The following is a 21,995-nucleotide window of genomic DNA, read 5'->3' on the forward strand; positions in this document are numbered from 1 at the left end:
CAGAATTTATTCTTCTAAACTAGGGTATAGCCGCTTGTAAGCCACCCAGCCATCCGCCGACTGTCACAGCACATCATGGAGACAGACCACACTGGGAAAGTATTTAATTATATTGTAGTCTTCTATGAAGTCATGTGGTTTCTCAGGACGTGCTCTTTAAATTTCTGTTTGCTTTGACAGCTGGAAATCTATTGTACATGTAAAAGAGACAGAAACCAAGTGGATCCCATTAACGTCAATCAGGTATGCATCCACTTTAATCTATTTAGAAACCTAAGCCTTGACACCAATGTGCACAGATCCTTAATTTCCGCTATGTAAATAGTAATCGGTAAGTTCATATAATGTACTAGTGTTGGAAATAACCAAAACCTTTGGTTGAACTTTCGATTAGTCATGTCTGCAGGAAATTAATAGCTGTCCTTTTACTTTTTCTGCCGTCGTTTTTTATCTGCATTTTGACAACTCATTTTTCTTAATATTTCTACGTATAACTGCAGAGCTCATCTGGGTGAGGAATTGTTCATGGGGAAATGTGAATATTCATCATCAAGCATGTGCAGCATGCTTATTCTGTTGTAGAAATGCCAAAGATTTTTACCATGTATTTTACTTCAATATATCTATCTGTCAGGTTGGGCAACGTCTGTTTCTGCCACGTGTTGCCTCATCAGAGTAGAAAAATGCAGTGTGGATAGGAAATCATTACTGATCTATGTACCGGCAATGGGAGCCTATCTGACTGCTTAAGATGATCCAGTTGTGTTTGTTCCTATCGCTGTATGTCTAAAGTGCTGCATTGTATCTCCCTTCCCCTCTCACTTTAACTTGTGATCCATGTCATCACAAGCAGTTCACTGCTTAGTGTAACCTCTTCCAGTGAAGGTGGCCATTAAGGGGTTATTACTTTGGGTAAAAACATTGTAATCCTTAAAATGGCTTCGGCCTTGTAACTGCTTCTAGAAGAAGTAGAGGAATGCTGGCAGCACGCCCATGAGAAAAGCACCATGAACCTACATCATAGTCATAATAGAAAGCTAGGAAGAGACACTTATCTATAAACAATTTATGGTAAACATCAAGTTGTGCCAGCCTGACTGCGCAGTACAGGAAGCCACTGACCATCTATAGACTGACCTATGAGAGTGTGACATGTATGTGTCTTGTTACTTGAAACCCCACCTGCATTAAAAGCTTATATATATTTCTTGTGAAACCAAAAAAAGCGTGAGTGTGCAGGAGGTTATACCGTCTTTTTGCCTGGTGTCATGTTTTCGTCGCTAGCGCTCAGCTTACTTAATTTGGACAGGGGTAGTCACTTGGGAACAAGGGAGTTGAAAAGCAAATCTCACCTTGACATTCCTTGCTGTGCTGCTGCAGTTTCTTTCATTGCCGCTCACGTAATACCATTTAGAGCTAGTGCATCAGTAACCCCTTCTGCTTCTACTTGCCAACTAAATTGCTATGCTGTATAAATGATCAGCCCAGTTTAGTGCCAGCTTGTTCAGTGCACTTTCAAAAGCATTATGCCGTGGCAAAACAGAAGTATGGGCTGTGCTGTGACTAACCAGAGAAGTAAGGGAAAGGAAGCCCTGAGTGTGTACTACTGGCCGGCAAACAGCCCAGCTTTGGTCATGCCCTGAAAATGGAGAGAAATGTAAATAGCTGTGCACCATGGAAGGGGCTCAGTAATCTCAAAAGTGGTGAGAAGGTAATTTTAGTGCTCTCACTGAAGGGTTAATCCTGCGCAAGCAGGTCGCTAGTTACACTTTAAAGGAGAAGTCCCGGGAGAGGGGAGGACATTTCAGGCAGGACGTGGGGGGAACATAGTAAAGAAGGTATATTTATTTACTTGTGCCCGTGCAGCACATCATCGCGTTCCTGGCCCCCGCTGACATTCCTCATATCTTCCTTCCTGCTACATCCCGACCCGGCTGACTGATGCCCCACTCAGCCAGTCAGTGACTGAGGCAAGACGACACTGATGCAGTCACTGTTTGGCTAAATCCCACCCGGTTAGGATGTTTTAGCTAATTCGCATCATACCCCGAAGCAGAAAAATGACATCCAGCGGGGTTACGGGAGCCTGGTAATGCGCCACAACGCCGGCATGAGGTCTGGTAAGGATACGTTATTTATTATGCTCCCCACCACCCCCTGCCGGAAATATTTACCCCTAACCTCGAACTTCTTTTTTAAGGAATAAGGTTTGAAAGATGAAATAAGATTACTATATCGCCAAGAATGCTTTCCTACATAAAAGTCATTGTCACATTTGATCTTTTTAATCCTTGCTAAGGTAGAATATTATATACCTTTTTTTTATTGAGTGGGTACATTTCAATACAAGATTGGGTTTCTGAGCATATTTTGATACACACGATGGTGTTTTGTCCTTTGATTAGTAGAAGTTTGCTCATAAATCTGTGTGTCATGTCAACAAAAAATGCAGTGTGGATAGGAAATCATACACATAGGCAATCAAACACATAGGCAAGAAGAAGGTATCGCCAGATAAGATGGCAGAGATGCAGGCACGGATTGATGAAGAAAAGGAAGGCGCTTGAGGCAAAACTTGACATGGAGGAAGAAGAACGGAATAAAGCTAGAGCAGAGTTGGAGAAAAGGTAGAAGGATCTGCTTAAGGCCAAATAAGTCCTCTAGATAATGTAGTGCTGTCCTGTCACCAGTCTGTTTGTCAACACAGATTTTCCAGAATTTTTTTATGTGTATTTGTTTTTTTTCCCTTTAATATTTTATTTTGATATCACAAAATATAAAAACTACATATACACTCATATAGTTATTGTACCAACTAGGGATGGTCCGAACCGGCCAAGGTTCGGGTTCCTATAAACCTGAACTCTCGGCATTGATTTCCACTGTCTGCTCGCTCCGTGGAGAGGGTGGATACAGTGGGAGGACCGCCTGGAAAACTGGGATACAGCCATAGCCATAGGCTGTATCCCGGTTTTCCAGGCGGTCCTCCCACTGTATCCACCCGCTGCACGGAGCAGCCAGACAGCGGGAATCTGATGGCCGAGAATTCGGGTTCATACGAACCCGAACCTCGGCAGGTTCGGACCATCCTTAGTACCAACAAATACACATGGCATAATTTCTAATTTATCATATTACCATTCCCTACCCCCCAAAGAGAGAGAAGAGGGGGAAAAAACTTAAATTAAATTTTTTTATAGAAGTATTCCAAGTTAAGGAGGTACTCTTAGCAACCCATAACAATCCCAGTTCTTTTCATGTACAGTATAGGCCCTTTGAAAGGTATAATCAGGAACTCGATATGTTATTGTGAGCAGCTTTTTTTTCTGCATTTGCTTTAGTTTGAAGGAATCTCTCCAGCTACTTGGGATATTGGGAAAGTTATTTTGTGTACAGTAGGTAGCATCAAACAGGATCTCTCCTTTTAAAGGGATTTTCCAGACTAATATGATTAATGGCCTGTCCTTGGGCTATGCAGTAAATCAATGACCAGCGGGGTGCTGACACCCTGCACCCCTGCTTGTTAGCTGTTTGGCCCCTACTACGCAGTTAACGGGGCTACAAGCAGTTGGCTGTATGTACTGCATAGTGGCCTGGGCAGATTTACGCACCTCAGCGTCCCTTGACTTGAAGAGGAGCTGAGGTGCAGTAACTTGGCACCACCATTACAGTGAGCAGAGCGAACTACCTATGGCCCCATTCACTGTGTAATGCAAGCACCGCACAGCTGAAGATAGGCCATCAATCATAGTAGCACAAGAAAATTTAGGCCTACACACACGAATCCCTCTCCCAGAATAGACTTTACCATCTTATCGCTTCTCGGCCTTTTGGCTAAGATCCAGTGTAGTATCTGTTCTTATCAGTTTAATATACTTTACCATCTGTGAATGGAAATCACTGTTACTAGTTTTCTCAGTGTGTAAATTAAAAGGCTACTCCTGAGAGTAATAATTTTTCAGTTTTATGCCATGTGCTCACACACTGTACGGATTGACACAACACAACTCCCACATTGTACACATTGAAACAACACTGCTCCTTTGCTACCCTCCTGCCAGAAATTGTGAGAAGTTGGCAAAGGTAGACGGTGTCCAGAAAAGTAACAAGCACATGATTTTTTCCTATTTGTGGTTGGGTTGTAAAACAATAGCCACGTTGTACTTATTAAGGCTATGATTACACTACGTAAGAGATCGGCCGCTCCGTGACCCCGGCCGGGTCACGGAACGGCCGGATCATCTCGGCCGGTACTTAAGTACCGGCCGGATGATCCGTTCGGCCGCAGAGCTCTGATGTGGGCGGGTCAGCACACGCCCGCATCAGAGCTTCCCATAGCCCACAGTGAAGCAAGTGTCCGGAGCCGCTCGCTTCACTGTGTGAACTGACCTGTCAGTTATTTGCGGCGCCGCATAGATCCTGGCCGGAGCGTATACGACGTGTGTACGCTCCAGCCGGGATCACATTGAAAGTAAGGTTATGTTCCACCCCGCAAAACCACGGGCGTAGTTCTACGGCAAGAACTACACCCGCAGTTTTACGTAGTGTGAACATAGCCTTAAGCAGAGCTATATTTTCAGGGTTGTATCAGCCCATTGCTGGGTACATAGGTTTTCAGGTGTTTCCATCCTCTTAACCCCTTAACCCATTTTGACGTCCGGGGATGTCATCATGATTTTAAGGGATTTACAGAGAGGACTCACAATGCAAGCCCTTTCTGTACAGCGCCTTCCCTGGCTGACATACAGTAACTGCAGCTATTAGCTTGCACATCTGATTGTCTGTGCAGGGTAATTAACCATTTAAATGCGGCTGTACAACTGACCATGGCATTCAAATGGCTTAAAAACTCCATCTGTGGTGGGATCACAACCCCATCATGCAATCGCAGAGGAGCAATCCCTGCTTCCAGCCGGGTAGGGGCTCTGCGCTGCAATGACACTGTTCCCGGCTCGGCACTTGATTAGTATGGGCTCCAACAGTCCATAGTAATCAAGCACTGACCTCATGGAAAAATGCAGGACATATGTAATGCTTCGATCTCTGAGAGATCAGTGCAGTTATAATAGCAGTCCCCAAGTGGGACTTGAAGTTAGTGTAAAAAAAAAATATATATATATATATATATATATATATATATATATATATATATCCATATCCAGTGGTGCCTTGGATTACTAGTATAATTTGTTCAGAGTCGTGCTTGTAATCCAAATCACTCTTAAACCAAAGCAAATTTTCCCGTAAGAAATCATAGAAATGCAGACAACTGGTTCCACACCCCAAAAATATTTTTTATTCTGAATTACATGTAGAACAGATGAAACAAACATGCAGAAACAGCAGAATATGTGATATTATAAGTTACTGTACAGTAATGGAGAGGATAGGAAACATAAGGGCTGACAGAGACTGTAGGGAGAATGAAGAAATGAGCAGGACATACTGTATGTGGGCACAGTATAGCAGCATTCTCTGTCCGGGGAGAGAAGGGTTACAGCTAAAAAGAGATTACCTCCACAGTCCTGTCCCCTGATGCAAGCCCCAGCCTGAATTGGATCTGCTATGATTTGGAAGGTGAGGGAGCTCTTAAACCAAAGAAATGCTCTTAAACCAAGCCACAATTTTAAAAAAACTGTGAGCTCTTAAACCAAAATGCTCTTAAACCAAGTTACTCTTAAACCAAGGTACCACTGTATATATTTTTTTCTATTAATAAAAAAACTCCCATCCTATAATAAAAGTTTAAATCACCCCCCTTTTCCCATTTTATTTAAAAAAAAAAAAAAAAACATATTCGATATCGCCACGCGTGTAAACGCCCAAACTATTACATCTTCGCATTCCTGATCTCACACAGAAAACAGTGTAGGTGCAAAAACCTGCCAAGTGGCTTTCTCCAGTTGATATTTCCTCTAAGTTGAATCTTCCCCCAGCTCACTATCTCTGTATAAATAAGTTACACGCGATTTGTTCCACGAGATTAAGGCACTTGGCGGTGAAATCACGAGACCACACATTGGATGGTGTCGTAGGGACTGGACCACTTAAGGCAACGATCTCTAACCCTCTATAATGCATTTCATAATATCTTTCTTAACCCCTTAAGGACCGCGCTAACTTTCGTTTTTGCATTTTCGTTTTTTCCTCCTTGTGCTTAAAAGGCCCTAGCACTTGCATTTTTACACCTACAGACCCACATGAGCCCTTATTTTTTGCATCACTAATTGTAATTTGCAATGACGGGCTGAATTTTTCCATAAAATATGCTGCGAAACCAGAAAAAAATTATATGCACAGTGAAATTGAAAAAAAAGGCAATTCTGTTTCTTTGGGGGGGCTTAATTTTTACGCTGTGTGTCCTATGGAAAAACTGACTACTTATATATGTTCCTCAAGTCATTACGATTAAAACAATATGCAACATGTATAACTTTTATATTATCTGATGGCCTGTAAAAAATTCAAACCATTGTTAACAAATATATGTTCCTTAAAATCGCTCTATTCCCAGGCTTATAGCGCTTTTATCCTTTGAACTATAGGGCTGGGAGGCGTCATTTTTTGCGCCATGATGTGTTCTTTCTATTGGTACTGTCATGAATTTGCCTGTGCCGAACTCCGTGCGCCCCTTGGCTCGTGCTGCGCGCCTGAGATGGCGCTGATATTCAGTGTTTTTGTATGTTTGTGCAGTAACCTGAACCCTGTCTGAACACTGGCCTATTTCTAGTATTGTGTTCAGCCCCACCCGTTTGCTGTGTGCTCTGGCTATGAAGGAGTTACACTGCTGCCAGTTCTGATCCGCAGGTGATTCTGTTTGGAACCAGGAGCCTTGTCCATTAGGGGGCAGGAACTGTCTCCTGGGTCCCTATAAGTGTTTTGCTGAGGCTCATTCTAGTGCCGGATATTGAGCTTGTCTCTGCCTGCTTGTGGTTCTGCTATAGTCTGTTCTTACTTTGCCCCTTCTGCCTTGTGTTCTGACCATCCTTGATAGCTGCCTGCCTGCCATTGACCATATTGCTTGTTTTTTGACTTTGCTTACAGGATTGGGATTTTGTACTTTTGCTGCCCGATTGTTGTGACCCGGACTGTTGACTATTCTTTATTGTGTTTTGTCTGTCTTGTCCTTGTGTCCCACCTAGCCAGTACAGGGACCGCCTTCAAGTTGCCCGCCGCCATCTTAGGGCGGGTTGCGGCAAGTAGGTAGGGACAGTGGGCGGGGCTTAGTTTAGGGTGCACTCTCTGTGACTACCATCTTGTCTGTCTTAGCGGCCAGTCCTGACAGGTACCTTGATTGCGCAAATGCAACTTTTTGATCGCTTTTTATTACAATTTTTGGGGATTTGATGCGACCAAAAATGCGCAATTTTGCACTTTGGGATTTTTTGGCGCTTACGCTGTTTACCGTGCGAGATCAGGAATATGATAATTTAATAGTTCGGGCGATTACGCATGCGATAAAAGCAAACATGTTTGTTTATTTTATTTATTTATAAAATGGGAAAAGGGGGTTGATTTAAACTTTTATTAGGGGAGGTTTTTTTTTAATTTATTAATAAACTCCTTTTTTTATTTTCACATACAGTAATTAGAAGCCCCCCTGGGGGACTTCTATATACACAGCACTGATCTCCCATTGAGATCAATGCTGTGTATATAATAGAGCAATGATCCATCAGATCATGGCTCTATTATAATAGTCTGCTGCAGATCACATACATAGTTTGCCGAGCCGGGATTAGCGGCGAAGCGACGCTGAGCCCCGGCCGGCTCAATACAAGTGATCTCTCCTCCGCGATCGCATCAAGGGGGTGAGATTCCTCACTAGACACCAGGGACAGGGGCCACATACACTATTGAAATGCAGCTGTCATCTTTGACCCGCGGTCCCTGGCTGCACATAGCAACTGGGGACCGCGGGCTGCAGAGAGGACTCACACCGGGAGCCCTCTTTGTTTGCCCGTAACTGCCGCATGACGGGTATACCCGTCATGCGTCATTAAAGGGAACCAATCACTGGAAAAAAGCATATAGAGCTTTTGAAATGTGCTGTTAGAGCACACAGCACACTTGCCACACGTGTTTCCATAGCCTCCTTGCCTTCCCCGTGTAAGCCGCAAAGTAACTTTATAAAACTGGCGCCCTGTATGCTAATTACCTGAGGTAGTCACCTGGGCGGTGTTCGGCTAGCAGGTAGTCACGGTCCCCTGGGTGTTCTTCCGCTGTAATCACGCCCCTCTGGGCGTGATTCAAATGGCAGAGTGGCTGTGGCGTCCAATGGCGGATTATAATGTAGGCGGTTTGGGCGGCCGCCCGGGGCCCGAGGCTCCGGGGGGGCCCATGCCTTGCCGCCCACATTATAATGCCGCCCGGGAGGCCCCCTCGCCACTGCACTCTTGTGACCGCAAGCATTGTTTCGCTTGCGGTCACAAGAGTCTCCGGCTGCCTCCGTCTGATGCGCGGCTGCCGGGGGTGTCCGGTCCTCTCCCCGGCAGCGCGCGCATCACACAGCTCCTAGTGCCGCCTGGGGCCCTGACTTCCGGTACTGGGAGCGCACGTACCGGAAGTCAGGGCCCAGGCGGCACTAGGAGCTGTGTGATGCGCGCGTTGCCGGGGAGAGGACCGGACACCCCCAGCAGCCACGCATCAGACGGAGGCAGCCGGAGAGAGGATCGACGGGGGAACGCAGGGTAGGTGAGTTATATTTTGTTATTTTTGTGTTATTTACTCACTGGGGGGGCAGCTATAAAGGGGGGGGGGCAGCTATAAAGGGGGGGAAAGAGGGGGACCATCTATAAAGGGAGGGGGGAGAGGGGGATTATCCATAAGGGGGGAGAGGGGGACCATCTATAAGGGGGGAAAGAGGGGGACCATCTATAAGGGGGGAAAGGAGGACCAGCTATAAGGGGGGAAAGGGGGACCAGCTATAAGGGGGGAAAGAGGGGGACCAGCTATAAGGGGGGGAAAGAGGACCAGCTATAAGAGGGAAGAGGGGGACCATCTATAAGGGGGGAAAGAGGGGGACCATCTATAGAGGGGGAAAGAGGGGGACCATCTATAAGGGGGGAAAGAGGGGGACCATCTATAGAGGGGGAAAGAGGGGGACCATCTATAAGGGGGGGAAAGAGGGGGACCATCTATAAGGGGGGAAAGAGGGGGACCATCTATAAGAGGGGGGAAAGAGGGGGGACCATCTATAGAGGGGGAAAGAGGGAGACCATCTATAAAGGGGGACTATCTCCTATAGGATTAGCACCCTCCTCTCCTGACATCCTCTGTGCTGCTGGAACCTCCCCTATAGATCAACACCCTCCTCTCCTGACATCCTCTGTGCTGCTCGGTCCTCTCCTATAAGATCAGCACCCTCCTCTCCTGACATCCTCTGTGCTGCTGTGACCTTGGGGGGGGCAACATCAGGGGACCAGGTGAGAAGGCGATATGTTTATTGGGGGCAGTGGAGGTGGGGTGGGCAATGCTTACTGGGGGTAGCAGCAAGGGACCAAACATTATGTTTATTGGGGCCAGCAGGGAGGGGAGGCAGGCAGTGTTTATTGGGGACAGTGTGGGGGGGGGGACGGACGCAGTAGCAGATTATAATGTGGGCGAATTGACTGGGGGGGGGGGGGGGGGGCCCAGGTTGGGTGGACAGCCCGGGGCCCAGAGTACATTTAATCCGCCACTGGTGGCGTCACTCGGGAGCGCGCCGTGCCCAACGTCGGCGCGCTTACGTACTGATGCCGGACGCCGCCGCACATGCGCAGTGCAGCCGCTTCCATTCCGGTTGGACTGCGCCTGTGCAGAATAGCCTTGAACTCCGGCTAACAGGCTATTCGAGGCTATTCTGCACAGGCGCAGTACCGCCGGAATGGAAGCGGCTGCACTGCGCATGTGCGGCGGCGTCCGCCATCAGAATGTCACAGCTACTCGGCCTTTTGAATCACGCCCAGAGGGGCGTGATTACAGCGGTAGAACGCCCAGGGGACCGTGACTACCTGCTAGCTGAACACCGCCCAGGTGACTACCTCAGGTAATTAGCATACAGGGCGCCAGTTTTATAAAGTTAGTTTGCGGCTTACACGGGGAAGGCACGGAGGCTATGGAAACACGTGTGGCAAGTGTGCTGTGTGCTCTAACAGCACATTTCAAAAGCTCTATATGCGTTTTTCCGGTGATTGGTTCCCTTTAAGGGGTTAAAGTAGATTCTAAAGCCCTTTTCCCGATCTGGGCAGGGTGGACAAATAATGTCCTGATCCAGGAGCCTATACTTAAGGGGTGTAAGCTAATACGAATATACATGATAAATGAACGATGGAAGGAAACCCATACAACGCTTTATGGCTTTAACATTCCCCCTCTCCTGACTTCCCAATAGGAGGACTGAATGCCTGAAATGTAAACAAGCCCATACAAACCTATGGCATGGGGTGAGGGAGTGTGCTCACTCATATTATCAGGTGGTCTCGGATTATCATTGGAAGTTCAGGGTCCCAGAGTCGCTGCAGGTTTTCCTTTTTCATCAATTTAGGCCACCGGATGAGGAGGATACTGTAGTTTCAATCCTAGAAATCAGTGGCGTAGCTACAGTGAAGGCAGGGAAGGCGACTGCTATGGGGCCCCTGCATGAAGGGGGCCCGAGGAAGCCTGCCCTGCCTTCATGGTAGGTACCCCGCTCCCCCAGGGGTCCAGAGAGGAAGAGGGACCCCCACTGCACTGTTCAGCCCCCTCACTGTAGTGCCAGGTGAGTGGGCTGAACAGAGGAGCAGGACCTGGCAGACGGCACAGGAGAGGGATTAAGGACCTTCGGGTCACATGACCCAAAGGTCCTCAATACCTATGTGAAGATCAGCCTGGACTACAGGAGGAGGAGGGGGAAGCCTGGGAGCTGTAAGTGCTGTGTATGTGTGTTAGTGAGTGTATATATGTATCTGTGGGTATATGTATATGTCAGTTTGTGTATATATGTATCTGTGTATATATTTATATGTCAGTGTGTGTATATATGTATCTGTGTATATATTTATAGGTCAGTATGTGTATGTATCTGTGGCTATATGTGTGTGTGTGTGTGTGTGTGTGTGTATGTCAGCAATGTCTAGCACTGGTGTATATGAGTGTGTTTGCTCCCAAAGATGTTCTGCAGCAGCTTCTATTAATGCTGGGCTCTAATAAAAGAACCCACCATTAATATCTGCAGCATTTGCTTTTATTTCTGGTTGAGTATTTCTTATTACACTGAGATGATTTCCCAGTGTACAGTCTACTCATGGTGTATACATCAGCACTAGTGTAATCACATTACAGCGTATATATGTGTGTATGTCAGTGGCATATCTGTATATATGTTAATGGTGCCTCTGTGTGTGTATATGTGCGTCAATGTCTGTGTTTGGCGGGGGGGGGGGGGGGGGGGGTGTACAGGATTTATGGGGCCCCAAACAGTTTTTTGCTATGGGGCCCCATGAATCCTAGCTACGCCCCTGCTAGAAATGATACATACAGTACTGCATGTGGCCCTGAGATGTCTGTCCCAGGTCTGGCTGGAAGAGGCAGTCCCGGATATCCCCATGGTAATTTCACAACTGAAACTCCTCTTTGGGATAGACTCATAAATCTCAGGGAGCGAAGCGGTTTTTCCTTCATTGGCAAACACTTATATAATCTCACTATCAGCCGCAAGAGATAAGAACGTGTAGTGGCAAACACACTGGGTTCTTTAAGACTTCTCCCTGTCAGCTGACCTGTAGACAGACATTCTGAAACTGATTGGTGTTGGATCCTGTGTTGCATTTATACAATTGTTCTTTCCCTCACGGGGAGAAGTTTGAGGGGCAGGAAGGGGTCCCATCATTCCCATGTTAATGTCTCACCAGGAAACACAACTAACTGGACATGTTCAATTGTATTTTTCTCTTTGTATTGGACGGTGTTATTGTCCATGTTTGTACAAACTTTATATTTGCAAAAAGTCAATAAGAATATGTTTATAAATAAAAAAAGACTAAGTGCAAAATCGCAGATTTTTGGTCCCATAAAATGCGGAAAAAAACACTAAATATAAAAATTTAGACTGCTGCAAACTGCCCACAGCAGCCAATCACGGCTCAGCTTCCAGCTCTGGTGAAAGGAAACAGGAGCTGTGATTGGTTGCTGTGGGTAGTTTGCACCAGTCTTAATTTTACACCCTTTGATAAATCTCCCCCTTAGTGTCTCGAAAAGGACTTGTGTGGGTTTTGAGGTGAAAAAATGCAAGTGCTATGAACTTTTAAACATAAGGAGATAAAACAATGTGCAAAAATGAAAAGATGCTGAGCAGTGAAGGGGTTAAACTCCATGCAGAATCAGTAGGCCTCAGCCATGTCACCCATATGGGTAATAGAGCTCTGCAATAGCTTTTCTTTTCTTACTATTAAGCAATACTTGTTCCTCCCTAAAGTAATGGGATTTTTTTTATAATTCTTTGTATACTACGAAACAGTTTGTGGCAGAAGTAAATATAAAAACTATGTATAGGAACCACATTCTTCACACAGCGTATGCAGATCCCATTCACATGCTTACTGGTATCACAGCCAAAAATCTGCACCAAATTTTCATCATGTCAAAAAATAAAAATAAAAAAGCACGCACACTATTCATTTCCCAAGAATCCTTCTCGTTCTAACACTTTAGTTATTTGTCATTGCTTATCACTTGCAGTCTATCAGTAATTTTTTTTATAGTTCCCTTGATATTTATTTATTTTTAAACCAAAGTTGTTTTTATCTTTGCCATCAGATTTCAGATTCTGGTGTCTCTGATTATAAGAATTGATTGAGGGGACTCGGTCTGTGTGAGTCCAGTACAGTAGTTTTCTCATTGATGTTTGCAAGCTCTGCAGTCATTGGCGTTTGTTGCTAACTGTGGTGGGAGCACATGTCTCCGCCCGTGTCATAGACTCCATTCTATGCGTGGGCAGATTCCGCCATCTTTCCAAAGATTGAACGCGATCGGCGGATTCCGTGACTGTTTTTCCGTAAATTTCCTCAGTTTGCACATACTCGTAGTTAGCATGGTTGAAAAAAGACACATGTCCATCAAGATCAACTGAGGAGGGGATGGAATCTATCAAATATGCATTCTGCTGTTCTGACTTTCCAAAATTCTTAATGTGGGAACAGGTGTACAGGTCATAAATGTAATGTTCTTATTGCCTTTTTCTTGTAGACAGGAACATCAGTCTCTCCTTGAGAAGCTATCCGCTCTGGAGAGAGAGGTTATCGTTGGAGGGGTAGATTTGTTGGCTAAGGCAGAGGAACAGGAGAAACTATTGGATGAATCAAATCAGGAGCTTGGAGAGCGAAGAAGGAGAGCGGAGAAGCTGCGAAGAGAGCTGGAAGAAAAGGAGGTTTGTGGTTAGGAGTTATTGCCCAATAGAGGCCATGGGGAAATGAACAGTGTTACCATCTACAATAATAATACTAATCATCATCTTCATTATCATTATTCATCTTCATCATCTTCATCAAGTCACAGCAGTAGCCATCACATGAGTTTATGCATTTTAATTAATAACATAAAAGGAATTTGTCATCAGAAAATAGAAAATGATCGTTAAATCATGCAACTTTCATTCTGACCACTAAGCCTAAATCGTTGAGACTTTGTGTTCTGTCTGTGATGATAAAGAGGTGACTGCTAGGAAGTGATGTGTGCAGAATTAGGGCCCTAGTACACCAACAGAAGTCTGACAGATTTTTATTAACCAAAGCCAGGAATAGATTTGAAAAGAGGAGCAAAGGAGTCTTTGCTTTAACACCTGTTCCCTGGTTATAGTCCATTCCTGGCTTTGGCTGAAAAAATCTGTCAGATAATCTGTTAGACATCTGTTGGTGTAATAGGGCCCTTACAGTAAAAGGTGACACCAGTATATAGATAAGAGTTGAACCTACTCTCTCCCTTTGTACAGGTCACAAAGCATACTCGCAAACCTGACCTATAGACATGTAGAAATCATAGAGCAGAAGGTGACCTGATTAAGCGCACATGCAGACAAAACGCGTTGTCCTACTCTTTTTTTGCTTCCATCATAGAGTTTTAACCTTTCATATGCAGTAAAGCTACAAGTTTTAATTGACTACTGTAGTGCTGGATTGACACTTTCTTCACTACAATTTCTACATGGGTTTAAAGTTTCACTATAACTTAAAGTGTTACTGTTATTTGCAGTAAATTTTGACCTTTTTGTAAAGTTACTGCTTGGTCTCCTGAGGGGAGCGCACTTCTCTCCCTAGTTTTCCAGATTCAGTTCATTTGCTTCATTAGAGTCTATGGAGTAAACAAGTCGGATGTCCTTGCTGGTCAGTGTATCTCTGGGTTACAGTGGTTCTCAGGAGTGATACCTGGTGTAATCGGGAATCTTCGACATGTTAGATGTTACTGTGAATACTGCAGTTATAATAATGAGAGTGACTATTAGGTGATGGGCATAATTATACAGTCTGGGGGTATGGGTGCTTTACATTGAGGGGTGTGTATGCCTAATACACATCCCCTGAGTTTATCATGCCGATCACCTGATGTGCACTCCTGTTATTAGAATATCATTTTTTGGGTTAGCTATGGGTCCTCTTTAAAGCTCTTTTTATTTATTTGGAATTTTGCAATTTATTCTTGGTATATTTGTGTTTGCACAGCAAGAGCGGCTGGATATTGAGGAGAAATACACAAGCTTAAAGGAGGAGGCACTGGGTAAAACCAAGAAACTGAAGAAAGTGTGGACCATGTAAATGGCAGCAAAATCTGAGGCAAGTTGTTCAGATAATTTATTGCAGTGTTGCTTGATGCTTTAAGACCATATTACAGTAGCTGTAGATTGTGGCTGGACCACAGATATACATTGATCATTGTAATTGATCTTGGTGTTTAATGTTAAACCAGTGTTTAACCCCTTAGCGTCCCATGACGTATCTGGTACGTCATGGTGACGCGGGGGGAGTTCAAAAAGGGGGCCCGCCGGGACCCCGCTCTAAACAGCGCTGCTCCCGCCTGTGATTGGCAGCCGGAGAGCGTCTCTATTAGCCGGCACGGGTCCCGTTGCCGCACCACCTAACTAAGCACTTCAATGCAGAGGTCAAACATGACAGCTGCATTGAAGTGCTTTATACATAATCTCCCTGGTGTCTAGTGGGTCGGATCTCCCCCCCCCCCCCCCCGCGATCGCATCCTTTCTTCTAGATTGCTATGGCCTGCAGCAGGCCAGTGCAATCTATCAATGATGTGACTGATCTTTGCTGTGTATATACACAGCATTGATCTCTATGAGAGAACAGTGCTGTGTATATAGAAGTCCCCCAGGGGGACTTCTAGATAATGTAAAAAAAAAAAGTGAAAGTGTTTTTATTAATAAAAAAGCCCCCTCCCCTAATAAAAGTCCAAATCACCCCCCTTTTCCCATTTTATAAATAAATAAACATATTTGGTATCGTCGCGTGCGTAATCGCCAGAACTATTAATTTATCACATTCCTGATCTCGCACGGTAAACGGCGTCACCGCCAAAAAATTCCAAAGTGCAAAATTGTGCATTTTTAGTCGCATCAAATCCAGAAAAAATGTAATAAAAAGCTATCAAAAAGTCACCTATGTGCAATCTAGGTATCGACAGCGACTTGAGGAACATGCATAACAAGTCAGTTTTACCCCTGGGTGAACGGCGTAAACACAAAACTCCCTGAAATTAAAACAAATTCCTTTTTTTTTTCAATTTGAAAGCACAAATTATTTTTTTCCGGTTTCGCAGCATATTTTATGGAAAAATAAAGTTAGTCATTGCAAAGTTCAATTGGTATCGCAAAAAATAAGGGCTCATGTGGGTCTCTAAGTGAAAAAATGCAAGTGCTATGGCCTTTTAAACATAAAGTGGAAAAAGCAAAAGCGCAAAAACAAAAATTGGCTTTGACCTTAATGGGTTAATTACTATAAAAGTGTATAACTTGTGTTTTTAGACAACTACTACACCAGCATTGTACAAAGTTTGATCGAAATTCTTTTTTCTATGTATATTACACCATGGGTCTGGGGTGCATCAGGAGCTGACACTTAACATTCTAGCTGCCACAATCAGTAGCAATAAAGAGGTCTAGACAGGGGTTCAATACATACCACCCACAATCCTGAAGGCCTTCAGAGCTGCCATGACAGATCCGGTGGTACAGCCTGCTGATTTGACAGTCCAGTGCAGTGCACCAGCGTTAGCACCAGGAGATGAGTGTCAGGCTCCATGACAGGACACTAGGGGACCTGCACACAGACTGGCAGTGTCAGTCAGAGGAGTTTATAATTGTACAAATAATCAGTGTATGGATTTGCATCAGTACAATAGAAATAGCAGGAGTATTCTACAAATAGGACATACAGATAGAGCCGGGTGGGGGAGGCAGAGGGTTCTGTTTGGTGTTGTAATTATGTAATTCACAGGAAGTCAGCCGATACAGGACAGGCCACTTCCTGTTACACATAAGAACAAGCAGTTTTCTGGTGGAACATCATAGAATGTGGTCCCTTGCTAGAGGGTCAAGGAGAAGAGGTTTTGCAAACAATGGCATTGTAAAACATGGGTGGCCATTTTGTGGAGACCTGCTGGCAGTTTTGATAGCACCTATACAGAGGTCTGGGAGGGAAGTCCAACCATTCCTAATGTTGTGCCACCTCTGCCGCTAGTGCCCAGGTGGTGTTGCTCCTGGCCTGTCCTCTCAGTGATGACTGATAGCTGTAGCATCCAGTCAGGAAACTGCTAACGCTCATTCATAGCTGAGAGAATTCTCTCAATACAAAGCACTCTGGGCACCTAACAAGAAGATTCCATCTCCTGGACACTTGCAACGGTGGTTTGTAACTTGTGCTGCCAGGGAAATACATGTCTTTTTGGACCTTCCCCTAGCTTATCACTGGGGGCTATATAAAGCGAAACCAGTGGCAATAAGCTGATCAATATAGAAAGTTGTTTTATCGAGATCCCTATTATGCTTTGTACAATTAAAGGCATTAAAAGTCACTATGCCTTTCAAGCGTTCCAGGTCGGGGGGGGGGGGGGGGGAGTACGCATTTTGTTGCTTTGATTAACCCCTTAACGACATCGGGCGTAAACTTACGCCCTCGCGCCCTGGTACTTAGCGCATCAGGGCGTAAATTTACGCCCGATGTTTCCCCGATCGCTGCGTGTTCGCACACAGCGATCGGGGAAGATGGCCTGCTATAAATCATAGCAGGCCATCATAGCTTCTCGGCACGGGGGGTGGTTAACACCCCCCGTGCTTACGATCGCCGCTATAGGCTGATCAATTCAGATCAGCCAATAGCGGCGATCGGAACCTTTCCGGGTCATCGGTGACCCGATGACCCGGAAAAAAAATGGCGGTCGGTGCTGTCCGAGGACGGCACCGACCGCCATTACTGTAAAAAGTAATGGTGGTCACCGTGCCACCGGCCCGATCGCCGTGAACGGCTGTCCGGTACGGGCCGGTGGCACGGCGATCAGAGTCACACAAAACAGTAAATACCTGCCCTGGACCCCTCCGCTAGGTAGCGGAGGGGTCCAGAGCAGGTATTTGTACATTACTCACCTGTCCCGGGCTCCTGATCGGCGTCTTCCGGGTTCGCGGCGTCCTCCGTCATTCCGTTCGGTCTTCGGGTCTTTCCGTCGTCTTCTTTCGGCTATTTTCGGCTCCAGCCTCATCATTTTCCGGATTTTGCGCTCTGCTGCCCCCTAGCGGCTGATATGTGTAATACACTTATCAGCAGCTACAGGGATATTCAGAATGTAGAAAAAGTTTTTTTTTTGTTTTCCAATTTTTTTTTTTTTCTATTTTCCGCACCCAATCGCCGCTGAGTGTTGATCAGCATCGCACGAAAGTGCGCTGCTAATCAGCAACTCCTCCTTTTTGGCGTAGGGTGTTTTTTTTCTATATTCTACTGCCACGGTCTGCTGATAAGTGCCGCACATAAGTGCGGCATTTATCAGCAACTCCTTTGTTGGCGTAGGTTTTTCTTTTATACTGACTGTAAAAAAAACGTAAAAAACACTACATTACACCACACTACATTGAATAAAGTTTGACACTACACCACTACATACCCCATATACTAGTCCCCGTATAAAGATGGCCCCCAGGGTGTTTTCGGCGTCAGAGGGATACGTTATTGCCTCCGACACCGAAACAGCCAGTGAGGATGAATGGGGGGATCCTTCTTTCCTCCATTCATCCTCATCATCCTCATCATCCTGTGACGTGTCTGGGGGTAGCGTAGCGTACGCTGCCCCCTAGACACGTCTTTTCCGCCAGTACCGTCCCAATAAGAGATCACGGTATGGTGTGAAATTCTACAAACTCTGTGAGCGTACCTCAGGGTGCTCTTACAGATATAGGGTATGTGCACACTGCGGAATGGCGAAGGATAACCCTTTGTGCATTCCGCAGCTGGCACCCGCCAGCAGACTGATGCGGGCGCATGTCTCCACCCGTGTCATAGACTCCATTCTATGCACGGGCGGATTCCGTCGTCCATCCAAAGAATGAATAGGTTGGCCGGAGAGCGGAATCCGCCCGTGCATAGAATGGAGTCTATGACACGGGTGGAGACGTGCGCCTGCATCACTCCGCCGGCAGGTGCCAACTGCGGAATGCACGAAGGGTTATCTGTCGCAATTACGCAGTGTGCACGTACCCTTAGAGTGCATGTAGGAAGGGACACCCGAATCCAGCCCCAGATGCCCCCTCCCCCCCCATCCTCGGAGTTAGTGGGGAGATAGTTTGGGAACTGATCTTCCCACTGCTGGATAAAGGTCACCACCTGTACGGGGATAACTTTTATACCAGCACCCCCTCTTCCGGTCCCTCGCTGCCCGAGCTACTGTAGCTTGCGGCACGATCCGAAAATATCAGAAGCAGTAATAGCGCCCTAATATTTAGCAGCCATGGAGCGGACCCAGCGCTTCTGGATATGAAGGACCCCGTATCGCACCAGGACAACATTTTCCAGGTGACGTCCCCCACACTGGAAAATAGGAGACCCAAGAAGAAGTGCAGAGTGTGGTGTAACAGGGGGATCAGGAAGGACACCATTTTCCAGTGTGACGCCTGTCCTGATCCCCCGGCCTCTGCATACTGGATCGCTTCAAGGCGCACCACACGTCATCGGGGTTCTACATTATCTAAATTCCGTCCCTTATTCCTATTTCAGGGGTCACGTTGATCCAGGGAATATTCTGATCGCCATTATGGAGTCGGGAAGGAATTTTTTCCCCTGTGATGAGGCTACTGTCGTCTGCCTCACGAGGGTTTTTTGCCTTCCTCTGGATCAACAGGTTGAATTTGATGGACACCTGTCATTTTCAACCTTATAAACTAATAATTGGCCTAATACCCCCAAATAAATTAGAATTGTCCCTTTTCCCCAGCTAAGTAGGTATGGCCGCCATTCCCATTAGAGGAGGCCATGATGCAATTATAAACCCTCTGTGCTGCCAGGGCAGTAGAAACCCCCCACAAGTGACCCCATTCTGGAAACTACACCCCATAAGGAATCTAACAAGGGGTGCAGTGAGGATATGGCCCCCTGGTGACGGCCAAATTTGGGACGTGAAAATGAAAAAAATGGTATTTTTTATTTTCTCGGCACATGTTCTACGTAAGTGCCTGTCACCAGTGGGGTCCATATCCTCACTGCACCCCTTGTTAGATTCCTTATGGGGTGTAGTTTCCAGAATGGGGTCACTTGTCGGGGGTTTCTACTGACCTGGCTGCACAGGAGCTTTGTAATTGCGACATGGCCTCCATCCTCCATTCCAGCCTCTAAATGGCGCTCTGTCCCTTTGGTGACTTGCCCTGTGCCCATATGGCACATTATGCCCACATGTGGGGTATTTTCGTACTCAGGGGAAACTACCCTACACGTTTTGTGTTCATTTTCTTTTTTAACCCCTTGTGGAAATGGAAAAAATCAAGGCTAGACCAACATTTAGTGTAATTTTTGTAAAATTTTTACTCTAAATCATTAATCTTGTCATGATTTTTTCATTTTCACAAGGGGCTAAAAGATAAAAAAAAAAAACACTAAATGTGTAGAGCAATTTTCCCTGAGTACGGAAATACCCCACATGTGGACATAAAGCGCCATGCGGGTGCAGGGTAAGCCTCCGAAGGGAAGGAGCGCCATTTCGTTTTTGAAGGCTGGATTTGGATGGAATGGATTTTGAGGGGCCATGTTGCATTTAAAAGGCCTCTGTGTTGCCAAGACAGTTGAAACCCCCCACAAGTGACCCCATTATGGAAAAAACACCCCTCAAGGAATGTAACAAGGGGTGTAGTGAGCATATGGACCCCACTGGTGACGGGCACAAATGTGGAACAATGTGGCGTGAAAATGAAATATTACATTTTTTACACTATAATGTTGGTTTAGCCTTGAATTTATCATTTTCACAAGGGGTTAAAAGAGAAAAAAACACACAATATGTGTAGAGCAATTTCCCCCGAGTCCGTAAATACCCCACATGTGGACATAAAGCGCCATGTGGGCGCAGGGCAAGCCTCCGAAGGGAAGGAGCGCCATTTGGATTTTGGAGGTTGGATTTGGCTAGAATGGATGATGAACGCCATGTCGCATTTACAGAGCCCTCGTGCTGCCAACACACTGGAAACCCCCCACAAGTGACCCTATTCTGGAAACTGCACCCCTCAAGGAATCTAACAAGGGGTGCAGTGAGGATATGGACCCCTTGATGACGGGCACATTTTATGCCATGAAAGTGAAAAAATGAAATTTTTTACTTTTTACGTCACATTGTTCCACATTTGTGCCCGTCACCAGTGGGGTCCATATGCTCACTGGGCCCCTTGTTAGATTCCTTGAGGGGTGTAGTTTCCAGAATGGGGTCACTTGTGGGGAGTTTCCAGTGTCTTGGCAGCACGAGGGCTCTGTAAATGCGACATGGCCCTTGAAATCCATTCCAGTGAAATTCAGCTTCCAAAAGCCAATTGGCGCTCCTTCCCTTTGGAGGCTCGTCCTGCGCCCCCCTTGGCACTTTTATCGCCACATGTGGGGTATTTCCGTACTCGGGAGAAACTGCGCTACACATTTTGTGTCTTTTTTTTTCCTCTTATCCCTTTAAGAAAATGAAAAATTGAAGGCTAGAACAACGTTTTTAGTGTAAAAAATAAATTTTTTCTTTTTTCACGCCATATTGTTCGGAAAATCTGTGACGCACCTGTGGGGTCCAAATGCTCACCGCACCCCTTTTTACATTCCTTGAGGGGTGTAGTTTTCTAAATGGTGTCCCTTTAGGGGTGTTTTTTAGGTTTTGGCACCCCAGAGCCTCTGCCAACCTGAAGTGTTACAGTCAGAAATGACCAAATATAACGGAGGCGTTGAAATTCACTAGGCGCTCCTTTGTATCTGAGGCTTGTGGTTGCGTCAAATAGCTCAATAGGGCGACATATGGGGTATTTCTATAAACTGCAGAAACGGGGCAATAATTATTGGGGTGCATTTCTCTGGTAATAAGTTTATAATTATGAAAAATATTGGATTACAATAAAATCTCTGCACAGAAAATTTAAATTTTCAAATTTCTTACACACTTAGCTTTTATTTTCTGTGACTCCCCTAAAGGGTTAAAACACTTTCTAGATATGCTTTTGCAGAGTGTGGGGGGTGCAGTTTCTGAAATGGGGTGCTTTGTGGGGCTTTCTAACATACAGGCCCCTCAAATACACTTTATACCTGAACAGGTCCCTAAAAATATCTGATTTTGAAATTTTACTGAAAATTTGGAAATTTGCTGCTAATGTTTTAAGCTTCCTATTGTCTAAAAAAAATGAAAGATCGTTTAATAAATGCCGCCAACATAAAGTCGGACATGTTGCTAATGCTATTTAAATATAATGTTATGTGGTATAACCACTTTCTGTATACGCAAAAAAGTTTCAAAGTTGGAAAAATGCAGTTTTTCACATTTTT

At 45.4% G+C, this 21,995-nt stretch overlaps 1 non-coding gene and 1 pseudogene across 1 annotated transcript; both read left to right on the forward strand.

Moving 5' to 3' along the window:
• LOC138782622 (kinesin-like protein KIF3A) overlaps positions 1–21,995 on the forward strand; it is a 182,739-nt pseudogene that overhangs the window by 38,476 nt on the left and 122,268 nt on the right.
• LOC138780467 (U2 spliceosomal RNA) lies at positions 3,815–4,007 on the forward strand. Its single transcript, XR_011361326.1, has one exon. It is a non-coding gene; the product is annotated as a U2 spliceosomal RNA (small nuclear RNA).

This window comes from Dendropsophus ebraccatus, chromosome 1 (assembly GCF_027789765.1).
Source record: "Dendropsophus ebraccatus isolate aDenEbr1 chromosome 1, aDenEbr1.pat, whole genome shotgun sequence".
Classification (NCBI taxonomy): Eukaryota; Metazoa; Chordata; class Amphibia; order Anura; family Hylidae; genus Dendropsophus; species Dendropsophus ebraccatus.